Source organism: Neofelis nebulosa, chromosome 1 (genome assembly GCF_028018385.1).
Source record: "Neofelis nebulosa isolate mNeoNeb1 chromosome 1, mNeoNeb1.pri, whole genome shotgun sequence".
Classification (NCBI taxonomy): Eukaryota; Metazoa; Chordata; class Mammalia; order Carnivora; family Felidae; genus Neofelis; species Neofelis nebulosa.
Window position 1 is genome coordinate 27,205,026 of NC_080782.1, and position 11,890 is coordinate 27,216,915.

At 40.7% G+C, this 11,890-nt stretch overlaps 1 pseudogene; it reads left to right on the forward strand.

Annotated features, from left to right (window-relative positions):
- The first annotated feature begins 10,476 nt into the window (after positions 1-10,476).
- Positions 10,477-11,528, forward strand: LOC131514659 (L-lactate dehydrogenase A chain-like; annotated as a pseudogene).
- The last annotated feature ends 362 nt before the right edge of the window (positions 11,529-11,890 follow it).

Consider the following 11,890-nt stretch of genomic DNA (forward strand, 5'->3'; position numbering starts at 1 on the left):
GTTTCAACACTTGTCCTTCGCATACGTATATGCTTACCTGGAACAAATTGTGTGATTCAGTATATGATGTCAGTTGGGAGTGTCCACTGTTCATAAACCGGGCGATGGGCTAGGTTCCTGCTTCTCGGGCAGAGGATGGCATCTTTTGGAATGTCACTTCTTTCTGGATGGAAACAATTAAAACCAACCCTGGCTCTAATATAAGTAGATTTGCACAAAATTTTAAGATGAAGATGAGTCTTTAAAGGAAGACGTGGCCGGCAGGCTCTCAGGGCCATAGCATCCCTGGTTATGCAAATCCCCTATCCTCTCATAAAGGATAATTTTTTAATTTGCTACCAGTGAATGGTGATTGGGAGAGACCCACAAAATAAGGAATTCCTTATGTGGGTATACAGTATATTGATTCCTCTTAACACAGTCATCTTAAAAAAGCAACAGCCTGTTCATTCTCTAATAACCCCAACAGCTTGTGTAATAGAGTCACTTTGAAACAAAACCACTTTGCATGGATCATATCCTCACTTTAATAAAGGAGATAAGACCTTTAATCATAGGGATTTTTTTTGGAAATTTTATAATTAAGTCTTCTGTATAAATGTCTTAAGACTTAGCCTTTGACAGGCTTTTAATGAACTTTTATGTGTCTTGAGAAAAACTAATTATATATTTGAACCAGAACTCTGCCTTCCTAAGTCATGACACCAAAATTTGATTCATTGGATTTTTACTTTACAATTCATTGTATCTTAATTTGATTTTTCTTCAGTTTGAAAAAATCCGTATTATGGAATCATTTTAAATGGTTTCCTTAATACATTATCCAAAAACCAACTATAGTTTAGCTAGATTTTTTCAGTACTTATTTTACATAAAGCAACAAATGGGTTATGTATTAGTAATTTGAAATGTTTAAAGAAGCTTTATAAACTTTTCAGAATTTAAGATAACAAGTATGTATTAATAAAGACATAGGTTGGCAGGACCAGGAATTGGAGAATCCTCTTTTTTTTTTTAATTTTTTTTTTTAACGTTTATTTATTATTTTTGAGACAGAGCATGAACAGGGGAGGGTCAGAGAGAGGGAGACACAGAATCTGAAACAGGCTCCAGGCTCTGAGCTGTCAGCACAGAGCCCGACGCGGGGCTCGAACTCACGGACCGCAAGATCATGACCTGAGCCGAAGTCGGCCGCTTAACCGACTGAGCCACCCAGGCGCCCCTGGAGAATCCTCTTTTTAATGTTTACTTATTTTTGAGAAAGTGCAAGCAGGGGAGGGGCAGAGAGAGAGGGCAACACAGAATTTGAAGCAAGCTCCAGGCTCCAGAACTGTCAGCACAGAGCCCGATGCAGGCTCAAACTCAGACCATGAGATCATAACCTGAGCTGAATTTAGACACAACTGAGCCACCCAGGCGCTCCAAAGGATCCTCTTTGTAACTGACAGCTTATTCCTAGGTTCCAGGTGGAAACAATAGGGCACAACCCTCTAAGAGCTTGTAGAACTGGGCTTATCCCATCAAAGCTCTTAAAGTCTGTAGTTCCTTTTGTTCTTTCCTGGAGTGCAGAGACTGTTCTATTCACTGTTACCCATCTGTTCTGGTCTGGTATTTGAAGAATTGAAATAGCTGAGTTGCTAAGCTTTTATCAAGCATCTAGTCTATTTAGTTAGATGATCTTGGTAATCAAATATGCAGGAACAATTTTAGAATAGTGACAGCACAGTTGGCAACTACCATGTAACTAACTCTGTAAAGACCAATTTTGTGAAGTAAACTAGGTACCCCAAACAAAATAGGTACCAAAATGTGTTAAAATTGGGGCACCTATACTCCTTAAGTCAGGAGTCCTGAGGAGGCAGGTTAGGGAGGCAGAGGCAAGTGGAAAGGGCCAAGGAACTAGAGTGGCGGACTGAGTTCACATACACTGATGACTCGTGTGCCTGATGAGTCCCTCTGCCTCACTTCCCCCTTGTTACAGAAAGGGACCCCCGCATCTCACTTCAGGCTTTGCACCATGACAGATAGACCAGCACTTGTCAAGACTGCTGGCCTGTAAGTCTCCGGACGTGGCATAAAATAAAGACTCATTCTGTAGCCCTGTGCTGGGTTCTGAGATATTGCACCTCACAAGCCCCCCACTGGTTCTGGGAAGTACACTTAGAGGAGAAAGCTCCCACTTTCCATTCTGAACAGTCTTACTCAATTCTACCTTAAAAAAAAAAAAAAAAAAAAAGGCAAACAAATAAAAGGCTTATAAGGAAACCAGCCTCTTGTCCCTTTGACCCTTGCCTGTTCCCATGCCCCCAGGTAGCCACTCTTAGCCCCTGTTCCTGTCTGTAAGGACTGCTGCTCTCTCATTGTTCATCACTTTTAGAACACTTCTATTGATTTCCTATTTCAAAAGATGAGGATTTTAGTTCATATTCCTTCATTTTCTCCCTCCACCCTTCTCATACCTCAACTTTTTGTGAAATCCATTATTAGGTGTTACTATGTTCATAAATGCTATTTATTGCTCTAATAGACCAAATAGTCTTCTATGCTTACATTTTTCTTCTTGTACAATTATTTTTATTGTTTTATTGGAGTTTTATCTCTTTTAAAATATTTTCTTTGAGTATCCAACCAGCTCTGTTTTGTTCTTTCACTACTGTTTTCCCAAAAGCCAAAAATTTTTTCAGCTTTATTGAGATATTATTGACTTTTAATATATGTAACTTTGAGGAGTACAATGTCGTGATTTGATACACATATATAGTGCAAAATGATTATCACAGTAAGGTTAGTTTACACCTTCATCCATCCCCTCACGTAATTACCATCTAAAAGCCAAATGTGACAGACAATCCACAGCTTCCATTTATCTTCTGAGACAAATCCCTACTAGAATCCTGTCTCCTGCTCCAATCTAGGCTCATGGCAGCCCTTCCTGTGTCAGGTCCCACCTCTCCACCATGTTTGGTCTTCTTTCCTGGATTCCGTGTCTTCTTTTATCTGGGTTAACAACTGTTAACCTGTTAGTGAACAGGATTTTCCAGTTGCTTTTCAAAGAAGAATGCATAGGATTCTTGATCGAAAATAATCTTATTTTTCTCTCAGAACTGGGAAGACCTTGATCCCATTTTCTTCTGCCTTCTACTGTTTCTATGAGGAATCCATTCCTAGTCCCATTTCTTTGTATGTCACCTGTCATTTTCTCTGAAATGTTTTAGTCTTTATTTTTAGCCTTATTCTGAAATTTCATGGTAGTGAGTGGCCTTTTCATTCTGGAGATTTGTATCCTTCAGTTCTGGGAAATGCTTTTTTGTGTTTTCTTTGATGGTTTTCTCCCCTATTTTCTGTTTTTAATGGACCATCTACTATTTTATTATTTAGTTGTTGGGGTTTTTTTTTCCCAAGAGTTCTTTCTTGTTCTTATGTTATTCCTTATATTAAGGCATCCTATTCTTGTTCCTTGGATTCAGTTTCTTATCATAGGGTATTTGTTTAGCACACTGTATTATCTGTACTTTCTTCTAAGTTTATATGTTTATATTTTGGTCTCTGTCATATTGGAATCATGCCTAACTACCAGAGATCCTACTGAAGAGTGAAGCACTAAATATATCAGAAGTACGTGCATGTGTGTGTTCATGCGTGTGTGTGTGTGTGTGTGTGTGTGTGTGTGTGTGTACAGGAGGTGGTTATAGGCTGGAAGATTCTACTGAATTAATTTGGTGGACAAATTATTTTCTCATTCTGTTCTGTTCTTAGTGGAACTTCTATTATTTAGATGATCGGCTAAGAGTTCTTTCTTCTTAACTTTATTTTCCCATTCATTCTACTGATTTTTTAAAAAAATATTTCAATTGTCACTTTTTAAGTTGTTAAGTTCTACCTTCTTCTTATCCTATTTCCTTATGTTGTAGTATCCTGTAGAGGGCATTAAGTTTCTTCAGAGAACTTTCTTCCAATCTTCCTGCAAGGTAAGCCTTGTCTTTTTGGTGTTGCATTTGGGAAGGGGGCTGGGAAGAAATAGTCTTCTCAGCCAGTATGCAGACTTTCACTTACTCCCTTGTGTTCAGAACAGTTCAGAGTTATCAGGAATCAAGGTTGAGACTTCATCATAGTCCTCCCCTGACTCTGCTGTCCCTGCAGTTTCTCTGGTTCTCTAAGGAATAAACCCAACAGTCTTCTGGGCAGGATGAAACAGTTATCTGACTGCATAAGTGAAGATGTAAACAGCAGTCTAACCACTCTCTATGCACTTTCAAACAATGCCTTTATATTTAGTCTGCTTTCTTCCCTTGTACCTGATGCCTCTAATTCCTAAACCTTCTGGGTTCAAATAGCCTTGCTACTCCTACCCTTTTCAAGTACTTAAATTTCACCTTTCTTTTCCCTGCTGCATAATTTTCCAATGTTCCATTTAGCCTCCATCTTCAGATGTTGGGTTTAGGTTTCAGATGTCTCCCCCTAGGTCAGACTGCTAATTTCCTGTCCAACTTCATACTTCTGAACTCAGATTTTGTTGAAGTCAGTGTGCCGTCTTTAAGATGCTCAGCTTTCCGGAGTTTTGTTTTGTTTTGTTTTTCACTAGGAATACTCATGAGATAGATCTGGTCCCTGCGATAAGAATGGAAGTCCTGGGTGGGTGTTCTTGGGAACTTACTAAAGAGGACAATATTTTGCCCTTTCCTGCCCTTCTCATAAGTTCCTTCTTTCCTCTTTCTTCTTGAAAAGCAAAATGGCAGCTATCTTGCACAGACAAGGTGACCATGAGAATGAAAACCACATGTTCATACTGAAGAACAGAATGATAGAAGGAGCTCAGCTCATTGGTGACATGGTGGATCTGCTGATGATATGTGTGTTTAATCAAATAGACATTGCATTAAATTACTGTGGTCACATTTCTGGTTCATTATAGCCAAAGTAATCTCCAACGCATACACTTCCTTTCGTCAAAGACAGACATGTGTTTCAATCTTCGTTTCAAGGTCATTATTTGAGTTAACAGGATTGAAAATCCTCCGTCATTTCTTTTTTTTTTTTTTTTTTTAATATATGAAGTTTATTGTCAAATTGGTTTCCATACAACACCCAGTGCTCATTCCAAAAGGTGCCCTCCTCAATACCCATCACCCACCCTCCCCTCCCTCCCACCCCCCATCAACCCTCAGTTTGTTCAGTTTTTAAGAGTCTCTTATGCTTTGGCTCTCTCCCACCCTAACCTCTTTTTTTTTTTTTTTTCCTTCCCCTCCTCCATGGGTTTCTGTTAAGTTTCTTAGGATCCACATAAGAGTGAAAACATATGGTATCTGTCTTTCTCTGTATGGCTTATTTCACTTAGCATCACACTCTCCAGTTCCATCCACTTTGCTACAAAGGGCCATATTTCGTTCTTTCTCATTGCCATGTAGTACTGCAATGTGTATATAAACCACAATTTCTTTATCCATTCATCAGTTGATGGACATTTAGGCTCTTTCCATAATTTGGCTATTGTTGAGAGTGCTGCTATAAACATTGGGGTACAAGTGCCCCTATGCATCAGTACTCCTGTATCCCTTGGGTAAATTCCTAGCAGTGCTATTGCTGGGTCATAGGGTAGGTCTATTTTTAATTTTTTGAGGAACCTCCACACTGTTTTCCAGAGTGGCTGCCCCAGTTTGCATTCCCACCAACAGTGCAAGAGGGTTCCCATTTCTCCACATCCTCTCCAGCATGTATAGTCTCCTGATTTGTTCATTTTGGCCACTCTGACTGGCGTGAATCCTCCGTCATTTCTATCTGCTTTAGAATCTCACAAAAGTCTAGTCTTCCAATTCCTTTTTTAACCCTCTGTCCCAGGCTGCCTTTTGCTTTTTTTCTCACCAAGGCTTGACTTCCATGGCTGATCAGTCGAATTTCTTTTTCACTACACTCTCAACTTTCAAGCATCCTTATTCACTTCGCCCGTTGGACAAATACTTAACATTTCTCCATTCCTACAGCCAAAAGACTGAGCACTGTTAGAAAAAACTATAGAAGTGTAAGAACTGGTGTTTCTTCCAGTTCATGATCTCCAACTCAGATGCACAATCATTTATCCTCATGAGTAGTTTCTTTATTCAATCCATCCATAACTGTCACTACTTTCTTCAAATCTGCTACATCTCTCTACATCATCTACATCTCATCTACATCAGACTAAATCTATCTAACAGACTGTGAAAATCATATGACTTTATGTTTTCAAATGTCACTTCACACTTCATCTACTGCCCTCACTCTCAGGAGACTACTAGCTCTCTTCCTACTTCATGAAATCTGGAAACCTGTATCAGTGCTTCCCTCCTTCTCTCCAGTGAATGAGGTCTTCTTCCTCTTATTTTGAGGCCAACCATTCTATTGGAGATCTTGATCCTGTGGGAGAAAGTATGGTATAGAGGCAAAGGTGTGAGCTTTGGAGCCAGACAGTTGGTTAATATCCTAATTCTGTCACTTACCAGTTAGGCAAATTTGTTTAATTACCCTGAGCTTCTTTTCTTATCTATAAAATGTAGATGATGCCTCTTTCATGAAATTATAAGGAGTCAGTAAGTTTTATATGTAGTATAAGAAAAGTAATGTTATTCTCATTTCCTCCAGTACTTTGCTGCAACAACTCTCTCTGGAGGAATTCATGTGTTCAGGGGGAAAAGCCATTGGGATCCAGCTATGGAACTGGGGCTTCATTAGGCAGTTATCAAGGAGGACAAGCTCCCTGTCCTCATGGAGTTTACAGTCCAGCAGGAGAGGAAGAAATCAAGTACTTACAATCCTGATGTATAGTGCGGCAGAGGAAACATCAGGATGAGGGAAACAGGAATAATCTGCAGAGTCATGGAAGGCAGGTCAAGAATGAAGGCCTGAATGAAATCAGGGGCTGTGGAGAATAAGAGGAAGGAATTGACAGAAAAGTTATCAAGAATGAAGACACTGGGCTTGGGAGGAGGATGGGGAGAAAAGTAGCAGGGAATACGAGGCGGGGGTTCTGCAGAATTGAGGGCGGAATGACTGAAGGATGGAATGGACGTTGAGTGAGTGAGAGGTGGTGTTGTCCCAGGAGGGAGAGATCATTATATATAGATTTACAATGGCCTGCTTGAAGTGATGTTTATTTGTCGACTTTGAAACCATAAAGTCATGTGCTTTCTCTAGGCTCTTACAATATTCAATCTGGGAGAGACTTAGGTAAAGCAGTTTCTTCATGGCATGACTTCTCAGAGTGCATTATAAATCTCCAGTGACGCCAGAACTCCTTTTATCAAAGGGGACTCTCCTCTGGCTACTAGAGTAAGGAATTCAATTCCCTCTGGGAAAGCCCCATCTAGGAGTCCGGGTAGTTGTGAAAAATGAAGGCTATTTTAATTCCAGGCAGCAGAGGGCAACGTTGGCCTCCTTATCCAGATTGATAGGCGCTTCAGACAAGGTTAAAGTTAAAATCCCATTAAAATGGGACTAAAATGACCTTAGGGTGGGCCAGTTTGAACTTTAAAGGAGGATTCTTCTGTTTCCTCCATGGTTACATCCCAAGTTCATCTCCATTATTGCTGAAAATTAGCCTTGAGAATTGTTGAAATGAGGTGTCCATCGAGGTGCCAAAACAAACTCAGGTGGAGATACCTTTCTGAGTTGCCTGCTTACGGGGGAAGGGTAATGGAATCAAACAGCATTCTCTGATTGTTTACATCTTAAAACGGGACCCTGCACTGGTCATTCTCAGATGCTCCTTATTATAACCATATAAGATTATGTTTCATATTTGTAAATATTTATTATTGTAAGTTAAATGCAAGCTCATTTAGAAAAACTAGAAAACACATAGGGTGCCTGGGCACCTCAGTCCTTTAAGTGTCCACTTCACTTCAGCTCAGGTCATGATCTCACAGTTTGTGGGTTCCAGCCCCGCATCCGACTCTGTGCTCACAGCTCAAAGCCTGGAGCCTGCTTCGGATTCTGTCTCCCTCTTTCTCTGCCCCTCCCCTACTTGTGGGCTCTCTCTCATACGCACCCTCACTCTCTCTCTCAAAATTAAATAAACTTAAAAAAAAGAAAAAAAGAAAAACTGCAAAATACAAATAAGGAATAAAAGACTCATAATTTCATAGCGTAGATGATTACTATTATACTTTCTTGTATATCCATCCACACAATTAGACTTATAGATAGGGATTATATGTTACCAGTTTAATTACCTGATTTTCACTTTCGATTTATATCCCAAACATCATTTTGATGTCTACAGAATGGACCGATAAATAACTGTAACATGTTAATTTGATCAAATTCCTATACTTTATCATTTAGCTTTCCAGATCTCTAAAATTATGTATAGGGATTTTGAACCAACTTGTAATGCAGTCTTCTAATTTATTTTTTAAAAGCTTTCTTTTTTTTTTTCGTTACTTCCCTATTCATAGATATTCTACTTTTGTGATGGTTATGTTTCTCTCCATACCTTCCTCCAAATTCATACAGTAATGTACAACCATCTATGCACTTACATACATTTTTTTTAGATAAACAAAAAATAGCATTATAGGATACACATCCTGCCATCCTGCTTTTCTTGACTAACAGTATACAGTGGCTACACCTCCAGTTCGATGGGTATAGATCCATTTTATCCTTTAAAAAAACTATACACAATTCCATTATATGTCTTTCTTACAGCTTTATCAGAGATTCTCTTACTGATGGAAACTTCAAGTTGTTGTTTTTTATTTGTCTGTTTTTGGTTTTTTGCCACACAAACTATGCTGCAAATGTCTTTTACATACACTCCTATATAAAGGCCCTCTTATTTCTGTAGAGTAGTTTCTCAGAAGTGGGGTTGCAAGGTCAGAGGATCTGTGTGTTTTTGTGTTGTAAGCTCTGTTTAGATCGCCTAAAATCTAAGAGATCCTTGTTCCACATAATCACTTACCTAACAAAGAAAGACAACTTTGCCAATGTGAAAGGCAAAAAGTGCTAACTCATTATTCAATGATTTTGTTTCTCCTAGAACTAGGATATAAAATTAACCCGTTGAATGACAGAGACGCATGCATTACCTCCAATCTGAAGACAAGAGATGGCAGAGCCATGGCTGTGCCTGGGGTTTGATGAAGTGTCAAATGAATTTGCTGCCAGGCAGGGCAGCAGTGGATTATGCTGTGCACCGTGTTTGTCCCCACCTGGCTGTGACTCCAGAGTCATGCTTCCCATCCTGCTGCCCTGCACTGGTGTGCACGGTTGCACAGGCAGCTTCGCCTCACGGGAGCTCCTTCCTCGTGTCCAAACTTGGAAAAGGAGCAACGCAGACAAAGAGGCCCAGCTGATGCTCAACTGTGGCCAGACAATATGAAATGACACAAAAGTTTATGATACATGGAGTTCCTGTTATAATAACTAACCGGAAGGAAACACTCTTTTTCTATGGCGTTATTCCCTAAAGAGGATCAGGAAGCCCTGTTGCTAAGAGACCTTGCAGGGACATTTTAACGTGCTCATTTTAGTTAAATGAGGGGATCAGTGACTGGGGATTAGCTACATAGGGATGGAAGTAGAGAGGGGGAGATATGAGAATATAAGGGCTTTAGGGTTTGGGAAACAATGCCCCTTTCTACCTCTCCTGGGTGTTGGACCAACTGAGAGAAACAGAGAGAGAGAGAGAAAGAGAGAGACAAAGTCTAGCAGCTGGAGAGTCCATTGTTACCTTTATCACTGATAAACTGTTCAGAGCACAGCCACATATCTGTCATGGCAGTGGGCTGGCTGTCCCTTCTCTACACAAGTAGAAGTAAATTCCTCCATCCAGTCCAGGCAGAGCTGCAAAACCCTCTCCTGATAAAATGTGAGGCAAAGCATTTTCTGGACTCGTTGGTTCACAGTTGGTTAACTAGTTAGTTAACAGGAGGTGGCTCTTCCTCCTACCCACCCACCAGATTACTCCCTGCCTCCCCCTTAGAGAAGGGAAATGAAGATAGGTGAAGAGAGGAAGCAAGGGATTGAGTCTAAATAGGAGGAGGGAATTAACATTCTATCAACAGTTGTTGTTTAGACTCTCTTATTCAGAAATGCTCCAGCCACTCAGAATGCCCAGGTAAGTAATAGAATGCCCAGGGTGGGTGTTTAGGCTCCAAAGTCAAAGCTTCAGACTGGATCTCTTCTCTGAAATGTATATAGGACTCTGAATTTTTTTCTGTAGCCACTGTTTTCGAAAGTACCTCCTGTTTGGAACCCCACCTGCTCATAACTGACTGCATAGACCCATGGGCTTTGTTTATGTGATCTGGAATGAATAGTTTCCATACACCAGCAATTTTCAGCAACTGCTCATACTTTAACAGAAGAAACAGCGCATCTGTTCTAAAATTTCCATCTGGGGAGGGGAGCCACTGCTGCCAAGTCCGGACCCAACACCATGCGCCTTGGACGCCCACCTGCCGATGTGCATTCCTGATTCCTCTTGGCTCTAAATCCAATATGGCAACTCTCAAGGATCAGCTGATTCAGAAACTTCTTAAGGAAGATCATAACCCCCAGAATAAGATTACCGTTGTTGGGGTTCATGCTGTTGGCACGGCTTGTGCCATCAGTATCTTAATGAAGGATTTGGCAGGTTGAACTTGCTCTTGTTGATGTCATGGAAGACAAACTGAAGGGAGAGATGATGGATCTCCAGCATGGCAACCTATTCCCTAGAACACCAAAAATTGTCTCCGGCAAAGACTATCATGTGACTGCAAACTCCAAGCTGGTTATTATCACAACTGGGGCACGTCAGCAAGAGGGAGAAAGCCATCTTAATTTGGTCCAGCATAATGTGAACATCTTTAAGTTCATCATTTCTAATATGGGTTGTAAAATACAACCTAAACTGCAAGTTGCTTATTGTTTCCAATCCAGTGGATATCTTGACCTATGAGGCTTGGAAGATAAGTGGCTTTCCCAAAAACCATGTTATTAGAAGTGGTTGCAATCTGGATTCAGTCTGGTTCCATTACCTAATGGGGGAAAGGCTGGGACTTCACCCATTAAGCTGTCATGGGTGCGTCTTGGGGAGCATGGAGACTCTAGTGTGTCTGTATGGAATGGAATAAATGTTGCTGGTGCCTTCCTGAAGAATCTGCACCCTGACTTAGGCACAGATGCAGAAGGAACAGTGGAAAGAGGTTCACAAACAGGTGGCTGACAGTGCCTATGAGATGATCAAACTGAAAGCCTATACTTCCTGGGCCATTGGACTGTCTGTGGCAGATTTGGCAGAAAGTATAATGAAGAATCTTAGGTGGGTGCCTCCAATTTCCACCACGATTAAGGGTCTCTATGGAATAAAAGATGATGTCTTCCTTAGTGTTCCTTGCATCTTGGGACAGAATGGAATCTCACATGTTGTGACGGCGACTCTGACTCCTGAGGAAGAGGCCCGTTTGAGGAAGAGTACAGACACACTTTGGGGGATCCAAAAAGAGCCGCAGTTTTCAAGTTTTCTGATGTTGTACCACTTCACTGTCCAGACTACAACCGGATTTTAGTTGGAGGTTGTGTATATTACCCTTCTTACCTGATCTGTTTCTCAAGTAGTAATATTAAAATAGCCTAGGAAAAACCTGTTTCCTAAAGTTACAAATAGGCATGGTTCACAAAACCCTGAAGCTACATCCTGATGCTGGATGAGACCCCTCTTGTCCTAAGTTGGTTAATGTAAACTAGCCCTACCACCTCAGAGGCACCACTGCCAACGCTGTGTATGCTGCTGTTGCTTTTCAAACCAGATGTGTATTTACTGTGTGTTATATTACTTCTGGTTCCTTCACCCAACATGCCCAGTCCACCTTTTTTTCTCTCCAGTCAATCACATCCTGGGATCCAATGTATAAATCAGTATTGGGTGTAT